The 17,443-nt window shown below is 47.1% G+C and overlaps 1 protein-coding gene across 3 annotated transcripts in view; it reads left to right on the top strand.

Moving 5' to 3' along the window:
- The window catches only part of LOC128754896 (protein ELFN1-like), a 92,582-nt gene that overhangs the window by 48,878 nt on the left and 26,261 nt on the right, over positions 1-17,443 (top strand). The gene's annotated exons all lie outside the window — the stretch shown is intronic.

Raw genomic sequence — 17,443 nt, 5'->3', positions numbered from 1 at the left:
GCTCTGACTTTTTAAAGAATTTATATTTTTCTTGACTGAGTCACTCTCAGGGACGGTTCATGCCTCATTGAAGGGAAAACGCTTGTTAGATTGGGAGACACTTAGCCGTCCATTCGCTGGAAGGGATCGGTTTCTGGTCCAAACGTTTGGATGTTTTACTGAACGCTGAGATCTGCGTACTTTGAGGGATGTTCGGGAGAAGCCTCCTCCACGTCTGGGCGTCACCAGCCGAGATTTTCCGAGGTGAAACTAGAGCAGAGTTCTGTCACCAGAAGTCTGGTTGAACATGAACCTGAACTTTGTTGACAGAGCAGTCAGTTGCAGAGGCACCTGGAGGGAATGGAGGAGCACCATGTGACTCGCTCTCAGGGGTTAGTGGGTCAGTGAGAATGCCACGTGCACGCGTGAGTGCGCTCAAGCCGCGCCGGTCCCACCGGACGCACCGATGTGGCAGCTGGCGTTCTACTGGCCTAGATCAGTATTGCAATCTCCTACTGTTGTTTATGAGCTCGCTCAGCGCAGAATACGGATCGGCCAAAAGCAGGAAGGATGCAGAGACTGCCCTCTAGTGGTGCTCACGCGTCCGCCCTGCCTGCCAAAGGTGCCCCTTTTTGGAGCCCCTTTTTTGTTGGGGGAATTTGCTTGACCATAATTTGGCCTTGCTATTGAGTCTGATGTTTGGAACTGGCTCACGAAGACTTACACCAGACACAAACCGTCAGCCTCATGTTCCCTGGAGGTGGCGCTCTATCCACTACCCCAGTCACATATAGAATAGCTCTGAAATTTGGACTCATTTCTGTCACAATCATCATAAAAGTTGATATGTCAGAGACACACCCACCAAGCAACAGTAACAATAACAACATTTTTGTGACAGTTGCCCTCAAAATGTGCACCTGCCTGGCCAAAAGGCTCGATCATCAGCCAGCATAAGTAGTGACTGAAAGACGTAGACGCGAGACTTCCACTGCTACCTACTAGGTGCCTTGGGTCTCTCCTCTTCATGACGGAGTTGAGAAGTTCACATCCCTGGAGAGGTGCCGCTCCAGAAGCCAGATGAGGAGCCTCAGGTGTCTAACCAGGATGGAATCCTGAGACCCTCCCTGGTGAGCTCAGGCAAAGTAGAGGTGTGTTGGGGGGATTCCCACTTTCACAGAGCCAGGTCTGAAGGACCCAAGTTCATTTGCCCCTCCGACTGAGCCACTTCATACTTCTACCCCAGCTGCTGTCTTCAGAGCCACGGCCCACCAGGGTGAGGTGCCCGGAATTGATGGACAACATACAACACAGAAGGTGCAAACCTTTCTTTCAATCGCAGTTTAACTCAACGTGACAGTCCATTTTGTCAGAATTCCTTATTTCAAATACAGATCTACTCGCTGCAGACTGATCCCACCAGTTACATGTGTCTTCCACCAAAATATCCCACTCCCACTGGGTGTCTGCAAGAGTGTTTGCTGAGACCAAATCCACCAGTCCAGGCGGAGTCAAGTCCTGGACCAAAGCCTGGTTCATGAGTCAAAGCCCCCCAGTTACCCAGGGAGCCCCACTAGAATCCGGCAAGACGTCTTGCCTGGATTGTCTCCGTGGCCCTTTGAGCCTTTCCTTCTCAAAACTCTCTGATGTAAGTCACGTCCTTAACAACTTTCTGCCGTGAAATTCAAGGCATGTTATAAATGGATTCTTCTGGCGCGCTATCATCCCTCCATGGTTGGTAAATTGTCTGCCTCCACTTCTGTCTCGCACATCACATGAAGCAGGTGCCACTGAAGGGAAGCGGCCAGACAGGTGTCACAGAGAATATTTCCCCCCTTTCACTAACCAACACATCACATGGACACTCTGCCATTGTTGTTGTCCTTGAGCAACAAAGGAAATCTCCTCAGCCGCGACGTCTCCGCTCCACTTTTGTTGAAAGAGAGCAGAAATGGGCGGAATCTCTGTTGGCTCTATATGTTTTGTCAACTTTAAAGAGTCGAGAGTCTTCCATGGTGCACAGCAGGTGCCTTTCTAATGAGAGAAAAAAGGAGTCTTTTTGTCATAGAAACCTCGTCGCCTCCACCTGCACTGGCGCTTCATCTGTCAGCGCAGCAGCCAGTGCAGCTTCAGGACAGCAGTAAAAGAAACGCTTGAAACCTTTGCCACTGAAATCCCATTGAGCGTGAAGGATGATTGAAATGAAAGGTTTCACTCAAGCTGGAAAAAACAATACACGCTCTTATGGCAAAGGTTTTGAATCTATTGCTCGCTTGGTGATACTTGGGAAACGGACCTTCAGTCGCTTCCTGGCGCTGGATTGGCTCTTACCGGTGATCGGTAAAACATCGGAAAATAAATGCTAGTAATGGAATTAAATAAATGTAAAAAAGATCTTGATGGTTATTGCCAAATGTTGGTGTCAGAAACAAACATTCGGCTGAGTTTTTTGGGGGAAAAAAGTATCGATACATGATACTAAAATCCCAGTAAAAAGACCTCAACTTTCAAACATGTAGGTGCAGAAATGGTTTTTGGAGGAAGCCAAAACAGAAATGGTCCCAGTTACTGTACTTCACGTCTTGGACTTGAAATTTGAACGATGGGCCACGATGGTGCGGCTCCATTTGCCACATCCAAACAGATCTGGGCCACATCCGTCCTAGACTAAACCCAGATCCCGACGCGATAGATTCCAGACTCACTCTCTTCTTCACCTCCTTCACATCTGTCCCTCAGCTGTTTTTCTTTTTCATGAATCCAACTCAGATTCCACTTTTACTGAAGCACTGACTCCATTCAGCGTTGAACTTGGCTTCTGCGAATAAAAACCGATTCGCTGATGTAAAAAGATGTCAACTTCATTTTGCTTTTCAGCGACCTCATCAGCTGAGAAGGAAGCCAAGCAGGTTTATTCCCCGGTGTTTACCGTCTTGTTCTCCCGTGCTGATCTCTGCTCGCTCCTCTCTCGCGTCTGTCCACTCCCATTAACTGGCTGATGTTTCAGAGCGTCTTCACAGCTGCTGTTCCTCGATTCAAGCAACGTAGACTTTGGCTCTGACACGACTTTTTTGGAGCCTCATCGATTATTGCGGGGTTGGACTCACACAAGACTCATTATTTCCGAACACAGAATAGTTTGTCATTTCAAAGTAGCGGTGGGAATCGCGTTTTCCAAGAGCTAAGTTCAACAAAAAGTCTCACGCAGGTGTTTGTTTGTTGAGGAAATTCCCCACCAGATACGAGGATGGAAGCGTAAACAAGCGGCAGCCATTGACGGTCGCCGCCCTCCGAGCGCCAGTCCTCTGTGTTCTGGCCTTATTCCGACTAATTCAAAGCCAACAGATGAGTTGGATGCTTCGCTTTATCTGGTGTCAGGGGGTGGCGTTGCCTCCAATACGTGGGAAAGACGGGGAGAAGAGGCGAAGCGGTTTCCTGCACACAATGATCTTTTCATCAATTCCCCGTCCCGTTTCTTCTCCTCCCTCCCACCGAGCCTCTTCGTCTCTCTGGCCTACTTGCTTATCCTCTTCTGAGCACTTTAAATTAAACTGAACAACACTTCTTTTTTGGCTGCTGCATCGTCATCATCATCATTCCCCTCTGTTTCTTTCATCCCTGCATTTATTTTGTTTCCATTGCTGGAACAAATAAGACGCAGCAGAGACAATTAGCCCGCTCCGTCTGTGTGCACGAGCGCCAGGGCTGTTGTGGGGCTTTTGTGCTCCGCTGCAACGTTTTAATTAAGGTCTAAAAATAGAGCATGAAATAAATGCTAAATCGGCGAGTTTGAGGAATGGAACGCCCATACGCCATGTTGTTTTTTTCCAGTGGATAATGTAAACATGGGATGGAAAATGTAGCAGGAAACAAGGTTGGAGGGAGAATGTTGTTACTCCCCACTCACTCAGGTTTAGCTGCTAAACCAGGAGGAATCAATGCCTTTCATCCAAGACGTGAAAACTCTGAACAATGCTACTACTTCTTCCTGTATATGTGGAACACCCTGCAGCTGTTTGTTTTCATTGCCTCTGCCGCATATGTACTGAGATCATCTGCCAGAAAGTGGCCGTGTAATGTTGCTGGGGGAAGAGATTTTGGGGTTTTTCTTCATCTTGAATCATTTGATGGCGAGGCAGCAGGAGCTCAGACTACTTGACTGTGTGGTATGTGTCACCTTCTCTAGTTGTATCTTATCACGTAACTGAATGATGAGCCACTTTCTGCAGGTATGCACTTCGCAAGTGCTTTTGACATTGACCGGTTTTCTGTCAGAGTGGGAGCATTCCATTGGTCTTGGAGCATTTCCTTCTGCTCCTTGTCAGTTAGGTATCCACAGTCAGACTCACCTAGAAAACTGGCTGGCAGCTCAGAAGTACGAATCAGTGTCTTCAACTGAAGAGCCGAGATGTGAAACGTCATCTTGGTCCAACTATGGGAGAAGAAACTGCCTATTTAGGCAACTGTGTTGTAGTGGAGATGCTGTCGATAAAAGAGACAAAGTTGAGATTAAAACAAAAGCATGCTGTCCAGAGACCACACTCAGATCAGAATACAGAAGAAAAGAAAATGTTATATGCCATCTTACTGTGTGGGTCACATCGCAGTACAACACACTCCGACACATGACTTTGTTATGTGCCATATATCATGGCTTATGAGCCGACCTCCACCTCCACACATTGATCACAAGGTTGTGTCAAAATAAGGTGTTGCTGCTTCCAAGTCAGGCACTTGTACAGTTGCTGATGTGTTATTGTTGTTGCCTCCTCACTGCCTCCTCTGGTGGCTCCCAACACAACCACAGAAAAGGGGCTTTTCACACTGCAGGTTCTGTCTCGGGTGGCCTGAGTCCGATTCACCCCCTGATGTGAAGCCTCGCACCTCAGGCCATGTCCTTTAACTGGTGGCAGGCGACCCTTGACCCTTACGCTCACCTGATCCAGGTGGTCTGCTTCCATCCTTGGGCCACCGTGGCTCTCCTTCTGAGCAAGCTCTGTCTTTTAAACCTAGTGTTTTGAGGTTGGCTGACACGGTTAAAAGGTGCCAGGAATACCAAACATTCCACTGAGAGGATTTCCAATATGGCTCTGGCTCATGGATCAGAACCAACTGTGGTGATGATTCGAGTGCCTCGGCTCCGACCGACAAAGATACTCATCTGTCACTGGCTGCAGTTATGAATTCTGCCCGCGACAGTATTTGTTCTTGGGGCCGTCGGACTGACAGACAGAGAGAAAAACAGCATGTTAAACGGAAGCTGAAAGCGGAGGGGTGATCCGCCTTTGTATGCAGCAGGATTTGTGGGGGATGCTCTGACCGTTTGGTCCTCTTGACATGTGCGTGGATTGAAATCTCTTCTTCATATTTTGTACGGCAGCCAGTGTTTTTGTTGTGCTTTTTTAGTGTATGAACAAGGGGCAGTCAAGGCGTGACAACACAGCGGGGATCGGGAGAAAGCGGGAGGAATCATTGTTGTGGGGGAGGAGGGGGTGGGGAAGAGAGATGCAGCGGGGGGCGGATTACACCGACGGGTCCAGCCAAAGCTGAATGAAGGCCAGGATGGGGTCGATGGTGTGACGTGGTCGGTGTGGAAGCAGGGGTGTCACACCGGCGCAGCAGGCCACGGCTGCCGTGTGGCTCCAGCAAGACCGTCTCTCTCCATGGTGCTGATAATAGCCAGCCACTCTGTCATTTTCTCTCACGTCAGCCACATCAAAGAGGTGACAAGGCAGATTACATCCTGTTGCTTCAGCGCAGTTCCTTAAGAGAAACGCTCTGGAATTTCATTGGAAAACACTTTTGTAGGCGCCATCATCACACAGGGGCTTCGCCCAGATGATAGATTTTTTTTGCGGTTTACGCGCTACCTAGTCACATCAGTCACTCAACCATCCAAACAGCACCCGCCGCTGCAACACACTCATTCCCCAGGTGCCAAATAGCCATACTTTCAAGTGTTCTATTGACTCCGAAGCGATTCTTCTGCATCGCATGCTGAGCGTTGCGTAAACAGAAAGATGGCGGTTGGGGAAGCAGCGGGATGGAGCTCCTTTGGCTCAGTACATGAACAAAACAGTCAGTAAAAACAGTTTGGGCTGTAACTGTTGTGAGACCTTGACATCCCTATTTTGGAAACAATTGACAGCGCCTCCATCTTCACCCCTCTATTCCTTACATCCACGAACCTCATTGGTTGTCAACCTCTTCTCCGTGTGTCCCTGACTGTATCCACACTTCTCCATATGCTGTGCCCAGAAAGTGGCCTCCACCCAGTCTCACTCTGCTGCACTCCCCTCCCCACACCTCACCATCCAGCTTCCATCCACTCTGGATGACAACATGAATTGTACAAATGGTACCCGGTCCTCCTCATATGTCTCATTTGGATAGTTTCTGCCATATTTGTGTGGAATCAAATGTTTTCCCTCAGAGTTTCTGCTCTTCAGGGACCAAAACGTCACAAGAAAACTCTGATTTATGACTCTGCAGAAAACAAATTCCGCGAGGCAGCCAGGAATAATGTTCTCTCGGCTGCAGCCCCGACCTCCATGCTACAGAAAGCAATCCAGGGAAAAAGTGACGTGACAAAAAAAAAAACGCGTTTTTATGGATGGCGCAATGTTTCTGGACAATATAAGCTCCGGCTCACACTCTCATTGTTTTCGGTGGGATATAATATGGGTGGTGGAAGAGGGGAAAAATGAGGGGCGAGAACAATGATGGAGGGGGTCGTCGGTGTGTGTTCAGCTGATCCACTTCCTCCATGATGCCGCCTCTCATTTGTCTTGACTGGAAAGTGAGAATGAAGCAGGAATACTGATGACTGCTTTGCCCCTGCTCTTCCTCCCGTCCCGCTCATCTCCAGCTCCACCATTCATCCTCTTCTCACATTCTGTCTCCTCACCTGATTTCCTGCCTGCCGTCCCTCGCTCCCTCCTCTTCTGGGTTTGCTCCTGATACGGCTGCAACTCGCCGACCCATATTTCTAATTCCAACCTTCCTCTCCTGCTCACGCCCTTCATCCTTTTCCCCTCAAGCGCTCGCTCTCGGTCCATCACTCACAGGCTACACCCCACCCCTCCCACCCCTGTTTCCTTATCTCACTCTTCCCTTGTACCTCGACGCTTGTGATTCTCTAGCTTGGGCTTCACTGCTCTGGACAATGTTGTGGATGGAGTTTTGTGAGAGTGTGACGGTGCTGACGGATGTAGGCGTAGTGAACCAGGTGTGCCGATGTACTCATGAGCAAGTCAAAGTGCAACTGAACAGCAGAATATGTGGCATGTTAACGTGTGTTAAATTCCCACTATTTGAACCTGTGCTGTTAAAAAAGAAGTACTCCGGCGGGACTGCCGATCACTGCTTCATAAAGGTGCTGTCGTGACCCTCTCCCACAGGAACAGAGAGAGAGAGTGAGCTGGTGACAGAGAGTGGGGTGTGCTGCAGGGGTGACGCAGAGATTCAGGACAAGAGAAGGACCACACAGAGAGTCCCCCAGTGGTGCTCAAGGTCAGCAGACCTTTCAGCTCTCATAAGAAAAGTGACCTTTCTGCAGGTAATCTCTCTTTCCCTTCAATTCCGTCCAGAAATATTTTGGCCTTTGGAGGGGCACTTATTTGACGTAGTTAAATGAATACATTGATCCAACTAGCGTAGCTAAAAACAACGTTACTTCTGGTCCAATGCCACTAAACTGTGAAGCCTAAGTTTCGATAAGTTTTAAGTTAGGATATTTTTTAGATCGTTCATTGTATTATTAGATTTCAAAGCACATTTTGTGACCTGGATCCATTTGATATCTTGAATTTGTATTGATGTTGCTAACTAAAATAACAGTAAAATACAATCTTAAGATCTAAAACCAACAATATTCCGTGCTTCAACAAAAAATACCAAGAATTGTCACAGCAGTGCCCCTTTTTCTGGCTTCAGAACCGGCCCCCCAAAATGTCCACGGATGTGTCTGATGGACCATGATGTCTGCTGATGACATAGTGATCGGTAGTGACAGTAAAGAGGCACTGGAGGTGAATGAATGTAAAAAAAAAAAAGAATAGACGTGTGAATGAGTGACAGGAGGAAGAGAGAAGAAAGCAGATGTAGTGAAGTATCTGGGACAGAGTTACTTACTTACTACCATGATGCCTATTATAATGAGGGACTGAGGTTGTTGTCGGGGAGTGATCGATCATAAATGAGCGGAGGAATGTGTGGAGACAATTTATGGAGGACAGGTTTGTGGAGATGAGAGACAAAGTTGGATGAAGAAGAGGAGGAACCAATGATATAAATATTCAGAGTCGCAACAGACTGGTCCGATCCGAGGAGACACACTGTCAGTCTGCTTCTTTTAGGGGCTCGGTGGCCCGATGAGGACTCGGACCAGCCATGAAACACATGACTCCACTTCAGCACCGATCGACAAACAGGATCAAGATGCTTTTGAGTGGCTCTGCTTTGTTGTCCCACAATAAAACAAGCCCTGATTTATGGCCGGTGTCACCCGTGTTAGCACAAAGGGGGCAGGAGAGAGCGACTCTCCCCACACGGTGACGGGCTTCAATTTATCACCAGATGACCAGAGCGCGGTGGAAGCGCCAGTGTTTGTTTCCCTCCAGCTGACAGTGATCTTCCTGCTGGGTGATGGATGGACTGGCTACGCGTTAGCAACACCAACCTGACATTAAATATCTGGGCTTCATTTGAGTCGATGCGTCACGGAGCGTTGGCGCGGCGTCGTTCTCCCGCACCGTCGCCAAGCCTCCTCCTCCCTCACGGCTCTCTCTCGTGTCTCACGATGGCTGACTTTAATGAGCATCTGCAGCGGCGCCGCGGTCGATGCTGCGCTGATGAGCAGAACTCGGTTGTTTTGATCACTCACTCGCAGGAGAACTTCAAAGATGGAAGTCTTTATTTTTCGTCACTTCTTAAATTCCGGCCTGATGATGGAGAGGCGCAGTTCAAAGTGAAGAGGAGCGACATGTGAATGTACTGAAAGGTCATGATGGAACGGCCATGAATCACCCTTGCGCTTGAACTTTACGACGGAAAATGCTCGATAATCCTCATGTGGAATTTGAAGGCGACTTTGATGATGTCATCCTTTTGACTTCAGGACTGATTGATATCATAAAGAATGTTTTCTGAAAGGAGCCAAACACATGACCCATGTGATGCTTTGATTCTTTCTGATAGTACTGAAATGCAATGGAGAGGAAGTTAAACCCAAAGAACTCACATCTCCTCTCTACCACGTGAAGCCTTGCTTAGCGCTTCAGTCACAAACACTCACTTGGATTGGTGTGACTCAGCTGTCTGTGGACTCACTTCCTGTTGTCTTCACTGAGTCAAGTTCCTGTTGAGTCATCTGAGGCCTTATCCACACTAAAATTCATCTTTCTTGAACCAATGTTTTCCCTTTTTTAAGTGCTCTGTAAACATGGCACACAAAAAGGGCTGTTGTAGTATAGATGCCAGGCCTGTGTGTGGCGCCGTCCTTCTATCACAGGAATTCTGTCGACCTCAGTACAAGGGTGCAATAGGCAGGCGGAGCTCTGACAACAGCATTTTCAGCAACAGATGGCGAAGAAGTGAAGCTGGCGCCTCTAGTCGAACCATTATAGGTTTCAAACAGTAGCCATTTCAGTGACTATTAACACTGGTAACATCTGGACGAAAGCTCCGTTGAAGAACTTACACCTTAAACTAGTTATTGGGACGCACCACACAGGTGCTACAGTGTACCTGAACGCACCAGTGGATGTGTTCTGCAGGCGACAATTGCTCTGTTGCTGCAAATAAAAGGACACAACCAGTTTATTGTGCAACAGCAGCAGAGTTTCTCCCTCAAACCAAGGACAACGCTCTGAATCCGACTGCTAGGTCCATTAACATAGATGTTATTTTAGACATCAAATTGTATCAGCAGCTCAACATGTGCACTTGAATCGAAGCATCTAAAGCTCCTATTCAGGGGCGAGTGGAGCAAAGACTGGAACAGCTAATGTTTTCCGTCCATGCTCCGTCTTTATCGATCAACACTATAGCAGAACTGTTCACAAACAAGAGTGCGCAAGGAAGCAATAGGACGGCCTTCAGTGAAGGAGCCAGAAGCACGTGGAGAGAGAAACAGCAGCAGGGCCATCTTGCCGTCGGAGCAGACACCCGGTTTCATCATGTGCTCTCCGCAGATCTACTCCCTCATTCTCTTTGAGCTATTTCCATTCTCTCCCTTCCCACGCGCACCAAAACACACACACACCTTTTCCATCCACTTCATTCTGTTATCCACATTAAGATTTAATGGAGCCAAGGTCACCGATCGGGACTGGCTTTGCAGCTTCCGAGTCTACACGGACACGTATCACTGGCAAGTCATCCGAATCTGGGAGAGACGTGAAGCCCAAGGGATGCTGCATTGACTGATAGCACAACTAGTTCAGAGCGAGGCCCTGTGGACTGGAGAGGATTTGTAAATACTGAAGTGGAGAGCACCATGTGGTGACAGACACAAACCTGTCCACCTCTGCCAATAACTGCCCTCATAAAGCCGTGCAACTCCCCTTATAACTTGAAAAGAAACCGGACAAACACAATCGCGGCACATTTTAATATTTTGTTACGACTATTTCTATCACAGCAAGACAGACAGTGTACTGGAAAATGATAGCAAAGATAACATGTAAGAAAGCTCTCGCATGACATTTACCATGTGCAGCATGTTATAAAATAAATAACTCTTCCATAGAGTCTTTCAATCAAAAAAACATAAAGTAAAGCATGGAAGGATCGGATTCTTCTCTGCTTACTTCGATGGTTTTTCTCTGAATGAGTCCTCTTGCAACACAATTCAAAACAACAGATGTGGGCCGCAGTGCAACGTGCACGCGCACACAACACTCCTGTCGCCAAAGCTGAAAGCAACAAGAAAAATAAAGGCGTGACTGAGGATAACTTTTGCTCGTATGATGCGCCGACCGTCGTCAGCTACCCCCGAGACCAGACGATCCGTTTTGGATCCGAAATTGGTGCGTCGATATCGGTCTGGCGTGAAACGTCAGTGGGAATTTTTTTTTTGTTCTAATGTATTTTTCCCCATGTAAAAGTCTTTATACGGTGTACATGACTTGAATTGTAAAAAACGTATGAGTTTACAAGATGAATGAGAAGCCTCCATGGATGATGATGTTTGCTGATGATATGGTGATTTGAGGAGAGCTAAAGAAAGGTAACGGTGACACAGCCACACCGTCTTGATGTTCACTGCTTCATGGTCTTACTTCTCTGTCAATACCTTATCAGTCTGCGTCCAGCTCACTCACCTCACCACGCGTCCCGGAGGACCATCCTCCTCTCCAGAGGACCATCCTCCTCTGCGACGGAGGACGATCGAGTACGGTGAAGGTGGAGGCTGTGGCAGCCACCGACTGAAGAACATTTCAGTTTGTCTGTGTGTGAACCAGGGAGCAACACATGATCGTCTTTTGTTCTGAGTAAGCTGCTCAACTCAGCAAACCCTCGCCCCAAAAGTTGTGCCTCGTACTCACCGCTTTTACAGCGTCTTCGGCGAAGCCCCTTTTCTGTGGATGTAAAGTGAAATGAATGAAGGCGAGCGATTTGGCGAGGGATAAATGACACTCCATCAGTCAGAGTGTCTCACACACACACAGACAGACAGATCAGGAAGCAGGAATGATAAAGGCTTAAAGCTGAGGGACGTTTTGGACAGATGCTGCTGCTGCTGCTCCAAGTCGGCAGATGGTCCCACGATACAGAAGAATAGAAACAGGGGAGCGACAAGGAAGATAGATTCAAAAAGGCGATGAATGCGAGAAGCGAAGAGCAGGAAGTGAGCACACACACGTACCGTCTGAGGAGTGGTGGATCAGTTAAGAGGATCATCAGAATGAATCATTTAAAGACGTGTCACGCCCCAGGTCCACACATGAGACGCTCGGCTTTGAAGCCCAGGCTCACAAACGTGGCGCCTCTCTGATCTCCATCAATGCGCCGAATTTTCCCGTCGCCTTAACAGACAATTAAGTGACAGTATCTGTCGCTGCGCTAGCTCATTAGCTAGTCAGCTCTGGGCCTCTGCACATGTGACTCTGACTCTGAAGCGCTTGTTTGTTCAGCAATGCGGCACTCGGGAATCCGACAGTCGCCACGCTTGACTTGAAAATAACTGAATGGATGTCTATAAACATGTGGAACGATGAGTAAATACCACAGCGGGCTTTTATTCTATATTTACTCGGCATTCACTCCGTTTTTTGACTGGTGTACTTTGATTTGGTTGTTTTGATGTCTGAGCGCGGGCGAAACAATTCGCAAAATAAGCCGCAGTCCTCTCACATCATGTTCTTTGGAAAGACTTCAGACTGGTTTGAACAGGTTTTCAGATGAGACTCGAAACCTGGATCTGTGAGAGAGTGGGGCTGAAAGTTCCCCGTGGTGGCCAGACGGGACAGAGCAGGGGGCGGCAACCCAACAGGTTGCAAGAGCCACATCGGACCGAAAAAAACAAAAACAAAGCCTCATAATGAAGGCAACACCTGCTCGATGTATCTAGCTATGTTAGCTGAGTATCATAATGACTGAGTTGGCTACAAATACATAGTGAGCCTTCATGACTAAATGTTTATTTTCCCTGCAGTGCATCCTGTTTAACAGAGAAAGTTTTGGACAGCTAAAACACAGTCATCGCGGCGCCGTCCCCTGGTTGTTTCACGTCTCCACGTCATGCTTGCAGTGCGCAACTTCCATCTTGGTACCGCGAATGAACACCTTTGACTCCAGTGTTCGCCTCCATCCAAACCGCAAGCCACCTGTTGACTCAAAGGACGCTACCTGCTACCAACAGGAAGTGTTCGCAGAGTGTTTCCGGCTCGATTTATCATGCAAAAACGTAATACTGAACTGTCACGTTTTTACATGAAACTGATGCATCTCAGCATCTCTCTGGAGGAATTCTGAGGCCGAGGGAGCTGGAGCCTATGGGGTCCCCGGTTTGCCCTCTGAGCCTGTAGTTGAACCCCTCACTCGGGACAAAAGTCCACCTTGAGAAAACCCATCTGCATCAGTGTTCTCCCCATGATGCGATGGAGTTTGACAACAAGGGGTTGCATTGTACAGCCTTCAGAACGTAACAAAAACAGCAGAGGGGGTCAAAATCCCAATTCAGAAGGGGGCTATGCTGCTAAAGCACCTCCATCTTACCTTATCAGTCCTCATCCTTCAATGCTTTGCTGGAATCCAGAAGCATTTTGTGGAGTCAGATGAGTCTGTAGTGCTGACCCTGCCACCACAGCAGACCCCACCGCCTCAGAGCCAACAAGGGTGAGCAGGGGACACGTAAGTTACGACCCACGTCGTCTAGCAAATGAGCACAGAAAACTCGGAGTTAAAGGTATTTCTTTGGCAGAATACAATCACCGCAGCAGTGAAAGAGATGGATTTGCAGCGTATTTAGCGTCGTATTGGAGGAAGAAGAATTCAATATCTGGACGATTGCAGACAGGAAATACGCAGCCCGCCGCCGCTGCCTGGGTTTATCGAAAGTTGCTTTTGACAGGAAATGGCTTTTTCAATCCACAGCCAAATGTGAATGCAGATTCACAAATGTGCGGCCATTTTCATTTGTTCGCCGGGAAAGTCGGCCTGGAAAACACCATTACGGCAAATGCGCGGCGGTGCGTTTATGTCGAGTAATGAGTGGGAACAATTGGTTGTGCTTCATCACCCCGGGATTTCAATTTCAGCCAGACAGGTCCGCTCATCTGCACCTTACAGCCCAGCACACCGGACTCTCACTGCTCTTCACTATTGCTATTTTTATTTATATATATGGTATATACAGTATATATATATATATATATATATATATATATATACGGTATATATATTTGGTGAGAGCAAAAGCAAACAAAAGCTTGCTTTTGTTCAGGGAGGTTTTTCACGACACAATGTTCAGGGTTTCCACCACTCTGAATGGACTTGACATTCTTATAACATTGAAATTCTTATACAAATATTTTCAAGACATTAAAAGAGCTTGAGTTTAAATAAGGTGATATACATATTTGAATATAACTACCATCGTGATTTATTGTACTGTTGTCAAATATTTTGTTGTTTAAATGTATGTATGGCTCCATCATTTGACTCAGTAATATACCACATTCATTCAAGTTGAAATGTGGATGAGTCGTATACACCTAGTACACTAGTAGCATACATCTTCTATACTTACTGAATACTTGAACATATAGTGTAGTAAACTAAAAATGTTCCCATTTAGTCCAAAGACTACTATACTTTCTAGTAAACTACTAGTATACGGTGAGGAATGACTTCACAGAGTGCTTTTGTAAGCTTAAAAGGTTCCTATTTAGTAAGTATTAAATTATAGTTTTAGTAAACTACAAGTATTCAGTATGGTTGGTAGTAAACTTGCTGTACTGTACTGTATTCTGAAATATACTTGATCAAATGATATGGTGATATATATATACATATGTGTATATATATACATATATATACACACATATATATACATATATACATGTGTGTATATATACACACACATGTATGTATATATACATATATACATATATATGTATATGTGTATATATATTAAGGAAGGACGTCCACGAGCAGCCTGTTTAGTTCTGGCAATTTGTCCCACTCACCACGAGAATAGATGCTCGGGAGAACAACGTGCTGGCGGACTCAAACGGCAGCCCCACTGTGGAGCGCAGCGCAGCCCAGGGAGAGCTCTTTCAAGTCCCACGGAGCCGTTTGAGTCTGCATTCATTAACGGTCCGACAGATTCTCCGGGGAACTCGGTCGTCACACTTCTGACAGCAGCCAGTTTCTGCTCCACAGCCGACAGACTCTGATACTGTCCCTGGAAAACCTCAAAACTTGGCTAGCATTTTACAAAGGGATCTATCTGCGAATGCCGCACTTTCAAATCATTTTTCAACTCTGCATTCGTTCCCTGTCTGTTTCAGAAACCGATTTCAAGGCCCTTTTTTTAAACCAGTTTAAAAGCTTCGGAAGGTCCCAGTTATTAAACCGTCCGGTGGAGGAGCCTCTTTTGGAGGAAAGAATGTCCGAAAACCTTTGCCCAGTCCAACTGCGACGCAGCTGAATATCTCTGTCGTAGGTGTGCGTGTGAAACCATGCGACCTCGAGAGGTGACCCCAACACATTGGAGTGTAAAGCCGTGTCCACTTAACATACTGACTTTATTTTTTCACTCCCAGTCTAATGCACACGAATGGCCGAGGGGAAACCGCCATGGTGCTCGGTGCTCACAGAACAGCAGCGTACACACCTTGTTTTGGGTGGTGGACATTCCAACGTGACCTTCCTCAGAACCAATCAGGCGCCTTCCACTGAAGGAGACCAGCTGAGTCTGAGTCACCCACACAGCTCCAGGCTCTGTTTGTTTTCTCCTCCATGTCCTCGCCGACACTCATCGGAGCGGAGAGGAAGGAAGGAAGGAAGGAAGGCTTGTGCCTGTGCCACACGCCAGAGTGGAAGCTGCTCCTCTGACGCTGTGGTTCTCTATATTTAGGCCAGCAGCATTACACTTTTTATTACGAGTTGAGCTCACACCAAGGACAGAACTGTGATCGGCACAAGGAGCAAGCTGGGCAGGTGAAACAACGGTTGAAGGGGTAAACAAAAACATTTTTGATCTGATCTATTTGGATCTTGATCAGTAGTAACACACCTGAGACGTGTAGTGAGGGTCCACAAGGCTTCTAGGATCATGGGTGTAGCCATTAGCACAAAGATTCTCCAGATGTCTTGACTCTGTTCTTTCGCGTGCCACTGAAAAAGGATGTCGCTTTCAGCACAGCGCCACCATCTTGACTGGCTGGACTCAGCCATGGTGCCTGGGTGATTTAGCAGCAGGACACATGAAAACATCTAAACACGCTCCAGTATCCGCAGTGGAAGAATAGGACTTCACAAAAAGTCGTACACTTGAAGTTCATTTGAACAGTATCATTTGATCAAGTATATTTCAGAATACAGTACAGTACAGCAAGTTTACTACCAACCACACTGAATACTTGCAGTTTACCAAAACTATATTTTAAAACTTACTAAATAGGAACCTTTTAAGCTTACAAAAGCACTCTGTGAAGTACATTCCTCACCGTATACTAGTAGTTTACTAGAAAGTATAGTAGTCTTTGGACTAAATGGGAACATTTTTAGTTTATTACACTATATTTTCAAGTATTCAGTAAGTATACAAGACGTCATCCACTCCTGTGATCCTTACTTGGGTATATTTCAGTGTGCTACTTTTAAGTATCTCAAACGTAGTATGTCAAAAGTGTACTTCCTCAGCTTTGGTGTAAAACAAGTATACTCATAGTACACTTATATATGTTTCCCTGTTGTCATGTTGTGCTTTCAACCATAGCAACACAGTAGTCACCATGTCAAGTCGCTGAGAGCAAAGTTGAGTTTCGTGTCAATACTCGTTGAACTTATGTACACCTTGCTCTACCTTTTCTCCTTGAAGGTTTGAATCTTTGTATCGTGTGGTTAGTTCTGACATCTTCTCACTTGTTCATCTCCACCTCTGGCTTTGGAGAGTCACGACAAGGCCACGACGAACTGGTTTCGATCCGACTCATTCACGTCTGGCCGGCTGCCACATCAGGTCCATGAGTTTGTCTGAAGTCACTTACAAGTCAGTTGTCCTGAACTTTGTCCGCAGCCCAGTGTGTAAAGGTCTTTGACGCACGCTTGCTCCCAGCGGGGCTGGTCAGTGTTGTTGGTCAGGGGCGCGTCTCTCTCCCTGTGGCACTCCGACTTCACACTTTGCTCACATGCAGGTGACGCTACAGAGCCATTCCTCCGTCTGTGTTCACACGTTGTTCTCACTCCCACTCACCACTGGGATGTAGAGGGAAAAGTCATGGCTCTTGGACCTCACATAACTCTGTTTCACCCCCCTGCAAAAAGACAAGGCAAACGAAAAACACTACTTTTTTGGTGAAGGAGACGTGAACAAAGAGCTGCTGAATGAGACTCGATTCTTCCTGAAGCAGCGCCACAGAAGGCTCCTCCCCGTCTCTCTCGCTTCCTCAGTCCATCACCCTGCTGCCAACTGTTGCTGTCATCCTCAGCCATCCCTTCATCCGTCTCTCTAATGGGAATCCCTTCTGTTTTCTCTGCCTTATTTCAACAAGCCGCCCGCCGCCATTTCTTATTCAGTGTCCCATTTCCCAGGTTCTGCTTCCCCTCTGCGCCCTGTTATTCCAGTTACATAATGCACAGCCATCTCGCCTATCAGGATCCAAACCTGCTCGCTTTGCTTTTAAAAAAAAACGCTTCTTACCTTTCACCACCCGAGACGCCGCTAGCGCCGCTCAGCGCATCACACATCCCGCCACCTCAAGCACTATTTGGACAGGACGAATGGAACGTG

The sequence above is a fragment of the Synchiropus splendidus genome, chromosome 2, assembly GCF_027744825.2.
Source record: "Synchiropus splendidus isolate RoL2022-P1 chromosome 2, RoL_Sspl_1.0, whole genome shotgun sequence".
NCBI classification, from domain to species: Eukaryota; Metazoa; Chordata; class Actinopteri; order Syngnathiformes; family Callionymidae; genus Synchiropus; species Synchiropus splendidus.
Note: the sequence above shows the minus strand (reverse complement) of the source record. Positions and strands in the feature narration are given on the sequence as shown.